The sequence below is a fragment of the Rhinolophus hipposideros genome, assembly GCF_964194185.1.
Source record: "Rhinolophus hipposideros genome assembly, chromosome: 13".
Lineage (NCBI taxonomy): Eukaryota > Metazoa > Chordata > Mammalia > Chiroptera > Rhinolophidae > Rhinolophus > Rhinolophus hipposideros.
In genome coordinates, this window is record NC_138059.1 from 28,217,370 (window position 1) to 28,230,722 (window position 13,353).

General features: G+C 33.2%; 1 protein-coding gene across 50 annotated transcripts in view; it reads right to left on the reverse strand.

Annotated features, from left to right (window-relative positions):
- RIMS2 (regulating synaptic membrane exocytosis 2) overlaps window positions 1-13,353 on the reverse strand; it is a 593,954-nt gene that overhangs the window by 58,873 nt on the left and 521,728 nt on the right. The gene's annotated exons all lie outside the window — the stretch shown is intronic.

Below are 13,353 nucleotides of genomic sequence, written 5' to 3' on the forward strand. Positions count from 1 at the left end.
CATGCTTCCAAATGAAACTTTAAGAAATACACCCTGTCTTTCTTTTAAGCAAGAGATTTAATTTTCAAGTAGGTACATATCTAAACAAAAATAGTTACATTTCTATGCTAGATCTGAACATAGTGATAGAATAAAAGGCTCCAGCTTTGAAATGTTTCACTTTCACCTACAGGTTTATTTTCTAAGGCTATTTTTAACTCTGCATTGGTATTTCACTAGCAGCAGGAAACAATTCGCCTGTCACATCACTATGTTCCTTGAGATTTATTCTTAAACACACTATAGATTATCATCATTATATTGTTCATGTTATAGGAACTGAATAAAAATTCTCACAGTGAAGAGGAACTAATCCCAAACAACAAACTAAAGGACTAAGTGCCTACATTGAATTCTTTTAGAATTTACAAGAACATGTATTTTCCACACTTACATTTCTGCAAAACGTTTGCCTCATTAAGTCTATGAAGGCAAAGACAAGGGTCATATAATAACTTCTTCAAAGATTACCTGTACTCCAAAGGCAACCATGTGATTTCCTCTAAGAGAAAGTATGTTAAAATCATCTAACTTGAGACTTGAGTTGAGTATTATGGCTTTGTTACATTTCTCAGTCTGTCAATACTATTTCTTCCCAAGCTGTTCTTTTCCCCAGACCTCCCTGTGGAAATAGGTTCTTTCCTCTATTTTCCTTCAAGGTATTTTTTCCTTTGAATAATATTCATTCCTGTACTTTGGGAACACCAGCAGATTGCTGGAATCATGCTGCAGAATGACCTTTTAAGGCTCCAAGGGCTTTTTGGATCCTGACTTAGTCCTGAAACAGATAAAAGGACAAGGGAATGGGAGGCTTAAATATTAATATGAAGGGCCCTTGGAATTCTGAGAATGGAATAACATCTGTCAGCCCTATAGACAAAGAGAATTACTAACTCTCCCCTGCTTCTTCTGCACACCTTATTCCCCACCCTGGCAATGCTAGAAGCTAGACCCCTGTATGTAAAGAGTGACAGAAATAACTATAACTAAGGAGATATTTACTGAGGAAGAAACAAAAAACGCTGATTATACCATTTGGAGTCTTAATGACAAATCCCTTTAATTTTAATTTATATCTCCATAGCTGAAGGTTCTCTTTTAGTATAATGCTTACTATTTTCATTAGTGCATTTTTTTAGGACTTTGGACTACAGATAACACTGATCCAGGCAAATGTAGAATGTTTCCAAGGACCTGTGGCTCTTGGAAACAACATCTATATATTATTTAGTTATGTTGAATGGCTCTTCATTCTAACCATAAAATAAATGAAGACTTAAAATGACAGTTTTGAAAGGTTACAGAGATCAGGGATCCTTAAAAATTTATACATAACCCACTGGGTACAAGGAAGGAAAATCATAAAAGTTTAATGAATCAGTTTTGTTTACTATGAAATATAATCAATTATTGGTTTAAGCAAGATTTTATGCTTTATTTTCAGGGGTTTTTGAGTTGAAATTACATTCCTCGTGTGAAATGTAAATGTAACTGGAGAAATTTAAACTCATTTTCATTTATTCATATGCATAAAAAGATATAATCAAGGCAATTATGCTTCACACAAACAGCATTAACACTGAAAATATTTTACAACTCACCAGTCAGAACAGATGCTATTATAGCAAGTACTACTGGTATACCCCCCAAAAACAGAAATAAAACAAAAAACTCTCTACACGTCATGAATTTTGTTTTGTCTTCTTTCATTCTCTATCATAAACTTCTGTAGAATCTGACTTCTTAGCATGATATGTATGTGTGTACACATATACTTAAAGGGTTCCTTAACACAGTGCTTTTCAAGGGAGGTGGATGAGTGTCAGTAGACTTGTTCTTTATTATTTCCACAATTCAATCTTTCACTTACTAAGGACTTCTAGGAAATACATAATATTATCTTAATTTTTTTCTGAATCTTTTAGGGTTAACCAAAATAAAATATAATCAAAAGTCATTCAATAGCAACTACTAATAACCACTAAAAACTTCATTGATCTATTTGGAAACACCTAAATATTAGACTACCTAAATATTAAAAGAGAAATCATACAGACTCAGGACTATAGTCAGTGAGAGCTTTCATCTTGATTCTATCAGAAAGAACATTTATGACCAAGCAAGAAATATATCTCCCACACTAGCCAATAAAAGTACTCTTTTAGATATCATGAGGTAGGTAAAAGAGTTATGATAAATGGTGTTTTCTCTATAGGAGATTTTAATCTAACTGGGAGACTAGGTACTCAAATTGAACAAAAAGTAATTACATATGCTGTTAAGTGTAGATGCTTTAAGAATAATAGTTTATAGAAAAGATAAAATTTTTGCACTTTAGAAGCACATAACCTAATTCACTATGAGCAATCTAAGGAGAGTATAGACATGATGACCTTGAGAAAACAGGGCCTCAGAAATACTGTGCCTAAATTTCATGTCATAGTATTGCTACCTTGTTTTTCTCTGGGGCATAGATGACTTGTTTTTTAAAAAAATCACATTATATATGTTTTCTACATACCTGTGGTGGAGTACACATTATGACACAGACAGCATACTGTTTGTTTCCTTTTTTTTTTTTGGACACTTTCCATGTTTTCATAATCTTTGCAGGTCATACTTATACCCCAAAAATACCAACTAAAGAAACAATAGTTTTCTCCTTGTAGATCCCATAATGTAAGACTGCTACTGAGTGTTACAGGAAGTTTTATCAAAAATGTGTTCCTTTCACAGTTAACTCCAGTCTAGACTTTAAAAGATGTCTATATTTGCAGAACTTAGACTACTTACTGCTTTCCCCGAAGTCCTCTGATGGTGAAAATACAGATAATAAATGAGACTATCAAATACAGATGAGATTTAATTCCATTACAGCTTGTTAAATTTAGTTATGGTAAAAGTCATGGATTTTACCTCCAATAAAATCATATTCCTTTATATTTAATGAGATGTCCTGAGTTTAATTTTTAAAGGAACATATATTGCATTTCCTAACATTTTTAGCTCTATATGCCTTGACAACTCAGATTTTTCTCTCTTTTAAAAAAGTCAATTGTTATACAAAATAATTTTCATTTTTCATGGTATTCTGGAAAATTTGCATTCTGTGTCAATGATATTTTAGTACTCAAAATTGTCTAATCTTCTTAACTTTAAAAATCTGTAAAAGAGTTTGATCTTTGTATTTATTTACATTACTGTTTTTACAAAATATATGAGTTTACTTAAGAAGGATAAATGGGAAAAAGATGGTAAAATAAAGTAGAAAAAACATGAAAACTAATAAAATACAAATGAGTAGAAATATACTACTATAGAGTCCTACTTAATGTTATAGTTGAACTTCATATTTGACTTTGAATTTCTTGGCAGCCAATGTCATAGCGAATTTAGAATGAAATTAGAAAAAAATATATTAATTCTTCCATAGACAGCAATCCTTTTCATAATTTAATTATTTGGAAAGCTAGTACATGAAAGGGTTTATATTGTTTAGCTGTTCTCCAACAAACAGAATAGAATATAGAGCTGCAAAACAACTTCCAACATGGGGTAAAAGTTTTTGTTACTTCTGTATTTTCATTGATTCATTTTTAATGCCTTCATTCATTTTATTTTTTTCTGAGTCTTAAAGGAAGGCTGTGCTTTCAGCTGCATCTTTGGAACAGCTGTACCTATTCCATGACTTAAAGTAAATAATCATCATTTTGTAAACAATTCATAATTTGATCCTCATACTAACCCATTGAAATGGATATTATGTCCATTGTATACACGAGAAATCCAAGGCTCAAAAGAGGCACATCTACAAAGTTGTATTGTCTAAACCTATGCTGTCTGATATCGCGGCACAAGCCACATGTGACAACAGAGCATTTGAAATGTGGCTGGTCTGAATTGAGATGTGCTATAAATATAAAATACATACCAGATTTCAAATAGGTGGTACAAAAAATTAAACATAAAATATCTCATTAATAATTTTTATTGATTACACATTGAAATAATATTTTGGCTATAGTGAGCAAAATAAAATTAATTTCACCTGCTTCCTTTGACTTTTAAAAATAGGGCTGCTAGAAAATTTAAATTATAAATGTGGTTCACATTATGTTTCTTTTGGACACCTGTGTAAACTAAACCTCAGACTCCTATTTGATTATCAATATCCTTTATCTTTAACATGAACATTTATAATTTTAGTTTGTAAATAAATGATTCTTTTGGTAAAATGTTCTCAATTATTGCCTTTGGTAGTTGCAGCTTTCATCATCTGTGGCTTAAATCTTACTCTATGTCCCTCAAATTTACACCTTCTTTCAAATTTACGTCCCTCAAATATAACATTAGGGATATTTGAAAATGATCACAATAATCATACTGTGTTTTATCATCATGATGTATTACAAATCTACAAATCCCATTAACACCACTGGTACCACTTTAGATTACAGCAATTCATCTCTGGCTAAATCACTGCACCTTTATCGCCACCCCCACTCCTTTTCTCTGTCATTACATCTTCTTCATGCTACCACACCTCTCACCTCATGTATACCACCCAGCTAGCTCTGTCTTCCTGATTTAGTTAAAGAATGGATCACAGATACTTAAAACAGCTGAGAAGGACATTTCAGTCCTTAGTCAATCCACTTACCAAAAAATGCAACTAGAGAATCAGTGAAAAGTTTTTGTCTTCTTCTTCTAATTCTGTTCTCTTAAAAAACACATGCTACAATTTAAATTTGAAAATGTTTAAGTGTTTTTCAAAGTATTCCAAGGACTATTAATTTTGACGTATGCTTCACAGACGAAGGATTACTTGGTCAAAATGAGTCAAGAAGAAACAACATTTTCTGCCTTTCTTTTGAAAAGTCACAAAGCACATAAACATAAAAAAAGACTTTATGAAGTCCTGCAACTAAAAGACCCCACATATTAAAATTGTTTAACCCACATTTTTTATACTTATTTGACCATGAAACAATACTTTCTGCTTAACATCTGTTGGCACCCAAAGACCTATTGTTCTGTGGGATACACTTTGGGAAATACTACTTTAGGTGAAAAAAATTTTCCATTTTCATCATGCCCAATATTGTCCATTTTAAACCAGAAACGCATTTAAATAAAGAAGCTAGAATGCAACAGGCATAAAAGCCCTTAGTACATATTACTTCCGATTACTTTTGCCCTTGTTCCTGTCACTTTGTTAATTTATTTTTAAAATTCATTTTTTCATGACTTTAAAAATATTGATAGCTGGAAATAGATCTTAGATTGGCAAAAGACCCAATGTCATATAAATACATTAAATAGTGCAGTGACCTTAAAAAGCAATGAATCATAGATTAAAGTTTATGCTTCAAAGTATTACAGAGGATACAGTAGAAAGGAAAACAATTTTATTTTTCTATTTGACAACATGACTTATGTAATGTAGATTTGGGGTTGGGAAGGAAAAAAATATCTCTTCTCCTTCCCTTTTTTAAAAAGAGCAGAGTCATACTGATCCATTTTCTAAAGTAGCAGGGAACAAATGCAATATCATTTCTGAACATATCTTAAGTCACTGCTCCAATTAAACTCTGACAGATTTGAGGAGACATACCTTGAAAGTACACTTATAGGAAGGGAGAAAATTATTATTTTCAGAAGATCTGCGGTTGTATTTAGAAAATCTAAATAAAAAGCTAGTAGAAATACTGAAAAAAAAGTATCAGAATCAATTAAAGTTCAGAAGGTGGCTTGATACAAGATTTAAAACACTATTTAAATCAACAATTTTAATAAATAAATAACAAAAATAACCAGTTTTAAAATGTAATAGAAAAAAATATGGTATTTCCAATAGTAATACAAGTTACATAATTCCTAGGAATAAAATTAACAAGTATGTCCAGAAGACATATAATGAAAATTACAAAATGATACTGAATGATATAAAAAATGGCCTAAATCAATGGAGAGACATCCTGACTCCAAATAGGAAGAATTAATATTACAAAGATGCCAATTCTTTCTAAATTAATCTAAATTTTAATGCAATTTTAACTTTACAGTTTGCCAAGAAAAGAAAATCTGAGTTTAGGCAAGAATTCTAAAGATGAATAATGAGGGTAGTCTGTACTTATGAGTTAGTAAAACAAATAATAAAGCTAAATTAGTATTTAAAACATTATGGTACTGTTTTAACTTCTCAAGTTGATAAAACAGAATAGAAAAAACCGAGAACAAAAATAAGGACAATTTAATATATACAAAGTATTGAATTTTATATAAATAGATAAAGTTTGGGCCATTCAGTGAATTACCTAGGTCTAACTACTATCTATCTACTTGGAAAAAATAAATTTAGATCTCTACTTTTCACCATCTACAAAATAAATTCCAGGTGTATCAAAGATCTACTCATAAAAACCTTATACACATACGAGAATAAAACATAACGTTTTCATAGTATTAGAGAGAGGAAGAGTTTACTAAACATGACACAAAACCAGGAAAATGGGCAAAGACTATGAATAAGAATTTCACAGGAAAAAAGAAATAAAAATGATTAATAACCCAATAAGTACATGGAAATAGTTTTAACCTTACCAATAATCAAAGAATGTATTCAGTAAGTGTTTGTTGAGTACTGAAGAAAATGAAAATTTTTACTAGACTGGCAAAGATGAAAAATATTAACACTCATATAGTCAAGAGTGGGTAAAAATCAGTCTCTTACATTCTCTTGAAAGAGATATAAATGATGCAGTACTTTTAAAGGGTTATTTGCAACATTTTTCAAAATTAAAAATGAGCACATCCTTTTAGCTAGTTTTTCTACTTGCAGAAATGATCCCACAGATAAGTCATATGTACACTTTGATCAGTATGAGGACGTTCACTGTACCATTGTGTAGGAAAACCCTAAATGTCCTTCAATGGGGGATTATGCTAAATTTATGAACTAGAAGGGTACTCAATAGAATTCTCTGCAACATGAGATAGCTCTATACATACTGTCATGTAAAAACTCCAAAATATATTTTTAAGTGAAAAAAAAAGCAAATTTCAATAGAAAATGTCGAGTATATACTTGAATATGTATAAAGTTTGGAAGATTAGACAATGCAACAAAACGTTAACAGTGGTTATCTTTGGGAGGTGAATCAAAGGGGAGGAGGTGGATAAGTGAAGAAACAACTTCTATTTTCTGTTACAAGTGTTGGAATTGTTTCTTACATAAGAAAAGCAGATATTGTTTTTATGAATATAAATTAAAAAAACAGAAAAGCAAATGTTTTTGATGCATGTTTTCTTGGAAAAACAAGATAATGATTACACTTAACAGATATGTATTATCAGAGATTTACAATTTGAAAATAATTTGCTCTTATTTTATTACATTTTCCTAGCCAAGCCACTTACCTTCAGTGGCTCAGTTTACTTAGCAACAAAATAGATATTACACAAATTCCAAAGGAGAAAGTTTATATAAGAAGTAGTAATTAGTGGTTACACAAGATTCTGCATAAAATACCATGTTTTATTTTATCATGTGAAAATTGACTCTCCTGTGTTATTGTTAGTAAAGGTAAATCGAAACAAAGGAGAAGTCAAAATTTTCAGTACAAATGCAGAAAAAATTTTCTTAGAATCTACTTCAATAAAATAATAAAATGAGCACATTTGTTGTCCTTGAAATAAGAAGATAACGAAGAGGACTGTGATTCTTAATTAGCAGGAGACATCCATTTTGGGTTTTTATAGATTAACCTGAGCTATTCTTATTGTTATGCCCAGGCTCCCCATATTCACTGACATAACAGCAAAATATAAAGTCCATGTCTCTGATCATACCATGAGTATGGTTCAACAATCAAGAGAGTCAATTTAGGTAAATGTCTAAGAATCACTATTTATCTTAGTATTCTTTAGCAACTGCAAAAAGAATCATTCTCCTTAATAACATAAAATCCCAATTTTCCCAAACTGCCAACAGTATGACGATTTCCACATGGAGGGGCACATCTTAAGTGTAGTTTCTCTTATTATCCAAGAACTTCTTTGAGATTTTTCTGCTGTTGTCATCTCTAACTCTGTTTTAACTATGTATGGATGAGGGTACAACCTTTTACTTAACCCCCTAGAAGCATAGTAGTGAGATGATTGAAACAGTTAACAGTTAGGAACAGTTAACATGACCTCACTAAGGCTTGTAGTATCAACAACAAAATCTATATTTTAATATGAAACTAGATAGTCTCATTCATAAAATATGGCTTACTGTTTCTAGGGTTTTGTGATAGGCAGAGTTCTAACTACAATCCCCCAAGATCCACATCCTACTGTTATTTGAACATAATCTAGGTACTGATATTAAAATTGGGAGATTGTCCTGGGTTATCCACATGGGCCAATTGTAATTAAGTGAGCCCTTAAAAGCAGATGAAGAAGGCAGAACAGTCAGCTGTACAGCTGCACTGGAAGAGGGAAGCAGAGGAGAGATGAGGCAGATGGAGAGGTCAGAGAGATTGGAAGAGTGACAAGGACTTGACCGCTATTACTGGCTTTGGAAATGGAAAAAGGGACCCATGAACCAAGGAATGCAAGCTTTCTCTAGAAGCTGAGAATGATCCCCTGCTGACAATCAGCAAAGAAATGGGGACTTCAGTCCTATAACTGCATGCTTGCGAGAAGATTCACCCCCAGAGCCACTGGAAAGGAACATCGTCCTGCCAACACCTTGATTTTGTCCTTGTGAGACTCTAAGCAGGGAACCAGCTGAGCCACACTGTGTCTGGATTTCTACCTACAAAGTGTAGGTAGAAAGTGTGAGATCATAAATATGTATTGTTTTAAGCCTCTAAATTTGTGGTAATTTGTTACAGTAGCAAGAGAAAACATAATTTCTTAGATTCTAGCCCATCCTTGTTTCTCCCCTGCTTGCCCATGGTAGACGCCATCATCATTCGAGTTCCTTATCTGTAGTTTTGATATCTCCCTTTAAGCCTAGAAACAAGGAAGCAAGGCCCAAAAAGAAATGTCACATTGCCTCAGTCTATTACTACCTTATGTCTATGAGTTCAATGTGTGATTCTTCCTTCTTTGCCTGTGTGACTAATTTGTAGAGATCACCTTTAAGCATTTAATATTTTACCTTTATAATCATTTATGTTAGGAAATTTTTTCAGTAGCACTTCATCTTAGTTGACATATAAAATCTAGAAATTGAGCATATATTTGTAAGATCTTATTAAGCAGTGAGCTTAGTTCTAAGTAAAGATATTACATACTAGGTATATAAATTTGCCATCCTAATGTATTCTCTATGAAAAGAGCTACTACATGGAATGTAGCTGAGAATTTAAAATGATTTTCCTAGTACAAAGGCAGCACGATTGCATTTATAAACAATGAAATAGGCTTTATCTTTGCTTCATTATTAATATTACTACAAGACCTCAAGAAAGTCACTTAATATTTTTGCTTTGGTTTCACATTCATGAAATATTACCACCTGTCTTATTCTACTAAGTGAGAAAAGTAATTCAAGTTTTAAAAAATGCTGTTATCTCCTTTAGATGCAAATGCAATACAGTATATTATTAATCATAATTACAGTGAATGATATTTAAACATATTATCATTGACTAACTTACATTCTAGAACTGTTCTATGCACATGTATATATTGGCCTCCTATATTTCAACATAAATTCACTTTTTGAGTTTGTCACATTTCCTACTTATGTCCAATAACCATACTGCTTGTAGTAAGTAAATATTTGTAAAGGTTGCTAATGATAAAATAGGAGAAATACATACAACCATGTGCTGTTTCTGCCCTTCAGCTGTAAGTTCAAAAGTATACATAATTTCAATATAGTACAGAAATATTGAGAAAGCCTGGTGGAAGTGATGTGACTGTCCTCCAATTATTTCTGCTTAATTTTTTTTTCTTTAAGAAAATTATTATATAATGTTTATGTATCTTTTCTTTATTATAGAAGGCTTACTTTTATCTCTCTTTAGTTATAGAGATACTGTTGAAAACAGATACTATAAAAACAGTGTCTATAATTTCACAGCAAGGAGGACAGAATAAATAAACCAATAGCTTAAAGCACCAGAATTGAAGCCTGAGAGAATGGAACCTTGCCCATTACTATCCAAAGCCAGGACAGGACTAGTGTGCAGAAACAGACTGGCAAATGCGATGATGTTGGGGGTGGGAGTAATGGTGGTGGTGGGTGGTCAGGGTTATAATCCAAACAGAGAGGGTTTCTACATGGTTCCTGATTCAGTGTATTACAATAAGGAGAGAAATATTCAGGGAATCTATCCATGACTTTAGTTCTTTGGATGAATTTAGAAAGGAAGACACGACAGGAAAACAAGCCAGAGTTGGAGAGCTGGAGAAACAGACAAGGCCATGAATCAGTACTAGCCACAACGCCAGAAGTAAGAGAGCTCATGTTGCCAGGGGTTCAATGCAAGATATCACAGACGTAAGCAAATTAGAATAACAGATATGAAACAATGGGGCTAAGGACTCTTGAGATTGATATAAGTCCTGCCTCAGATAAAATTGGAGATAAAACAACATGAGAGAGAGAGAGAGAGAGAGAGAGAGAGAGAGAGAGAGAGAGAATAAATTTGCCATCCTCAAAAGTTGGACTCGTTTTGGAGCAGATTTTATGCCTGTTTTGGGATGAAGAGAAGCATGCAGCTTGGCTCAGTTCTTTTGCTCTTTGAGGGAAAGAAAAGTGAAAGGAGAGAACATACATCAGCCACCCCTAAAAATCATGCCAGATTGATAGAAACTACTAGGCCTGCTCAGTGATACTTCAGATGTTGGTATTGCTTCAACCTCTACAAAAAGAACTTCTCCAAGGTGTGAAAGGTTTATATAAGTAATGATGATGCACTTTTCTCTATTTGTTCCCCCCAACCCCCGGTATCTCTGCTCTTCAAAGTCCATCTTTTCAAATAGTAAGTTTCAATGAGGTTTGGAGGAGTCAATTTCCAATAACGTGAATAGAAAGGTCTCTGTGTTTGTTACTGCAACTTAAAAGTTACTGAAAAGTCATTATGCTAAAACAATCTTTCCGCAGGTAACATCTTTTTGCTTCACAAAAAAGGCAGCTCTTCAAAGGTGCACTTGGGAATGGAAAAGAAAGGAGATTATATAATAATTATGGGGATGATTTTGGAGATAGAAGAAGATCTTTTGCCTCTCCACACTTCACTCTCCACTGTTGATGTCTGGAATCCCCACCTTTACAGCTTCACTTTTTTTGTCCTTTTCCAGTTCTGAAAATACAAATACTTGTTGAGGGTATTTAAGCATTTCCAGCTATTCTCTATTTTAATGGGAATGAGGTAGTCAATTATTTCCTGAGAAAAGAAAAAAGGTGGAAGAATCTGAAAAAACTTAAGGAGGATCAGCTATGGAAAGGAAGGGAGACCATTCAAAGAGGACAGAAAGTGGAGACTACCAGAGAAAATTCACCTGGTTCACAATTTTGAGCAGGACTTACTAAAAGCATTTATTGTTTTCTCTCCTTTGCCTCTCCCCACATTGCCCTTTCAGTTTCCTCATATAAAAAATTAGAAGTAGGGACCATAATCCCTACTTCAAAGAGAGAATATGGTGATTAAGAGTTAATAAATTAGAATATGGCTGGCACAACAGTAAATGTCCATTCCTCTTTTGCTACATTTCCTGTGTCTGTTTCATTTGGCTAAAGAAAGAAAACACATTTTCTTCAATGAACATGACAGCAAACAGACAGATAGCAAGAAAATATTTTCTGTAAAGGGCCAGATGGTAAATGTTTTAGGCTTTTTGGGTCATATGATTTTGACCACTCAGTTGAGCCACTGTAGCACAAAAGTAACGATGCATAAACAAATGAGTTTTGCTGGGTTCCAATAAAACTTTATCAAATAAAAAATTACTTATCAAAAAGAAAAGAAGCAGCACTGTCAAATTTGGTCTGTGGTCCATAGTTTGTCAGTCCCTCAACTAGAGCCTTTTTCTTTTTGCTTCTTTATAGCCAGTACCTCCAATTTCTACCACCTATTTCCTCCTTAAGCCTTGATAATCTGGCCTTCTTCTTAAAAGCTAATATGTCTTGAGATTAAGTAGTGCATTACAGATGATTACTAGGTAATGCATTGAAGACAGTGCATATGACACTCTTAGTGCAGTGCCGGTGTGTAGTAAGTATTAATACTAACACTCTTTTGTATTCCTCAGAGTAACATGGTTCTAACTGCTTCTCGTCTGGCTTTCTTCTCTCAATAAATAGCAAAATCACTTGTCTACCCAGTTGCTCGAGTCAAACTTTCAGAAATCAGCTTTGATTCCTCTCTCTCCCTCACCTCTCATCTACCATCTAGTCCTTTTCATTCTGTTTATCAAATCCATCCACGTCTCTCCCTCCACATTACTACCTGGTCGTCCAGGCCACTACTCTTTCTTGAAAAGAAAAAAAAATCACTGCAAAACTCCCCAGCAGCTTCTCTCTGCCTCTAATCTTTCTCCCTTTGGCAAAACTGTCAGCAGTTTTAGGGTAAAATTTAATATCCTGAACATGACTTTCAAGATATTCCATGATCTGTTCTCAGCCCAACTCTGCAGGCTTACAGCTCAACTCTATCTCTTGTACTCTACGCTTCAGGCACACTGCATGTACTTTAGTTCCCTGAATATGTCATGCTCCCCCCTGAACACCCTTACAGATTGTGTTGTCTGACTCTTCCAAATATTGAAAGGGCTCCACCGCTCAGAAAAAAGTTTGAAAACCAGTACTTTAGTCAAATGAGATCACTGATCTTTCTCTGATACATATCTATGTTTTTCTGAACTTACCTACCAGTATACTACTAAACTTTCCTATGCTTGACATTCACTTCTATATCATTTCATTAAAAGGCTATTTAATCTTCAAATTCTGGCTCCAATAATATACCTTCCAAGAAGCCATTTGAAATCTCATTCCAGTCAGAAGTCATCTTTCTGAAATCTTATTTTGTGTTACTGATATGTTACCTGATACATCTTCCCTAATGGATTTTAAGCTTTTGGAAAAGGTGTCTGCGATTTGCACAATTTTTGTATAATTTGTATAATTTTTAATAGTCCATAGTTACCTGCACATAGTACCTGCACCCTTTCTGTATTAGAAACACAGTTAATCATATTGATTATTCTAAATTTACAATACTTAAAAAAAAACCTGTTTAGCGCGTGTTTGATAGTCTACTTAAAATTTTAAGCAATATTTAAATGCAACATAATTTTCACTGAGCTTAG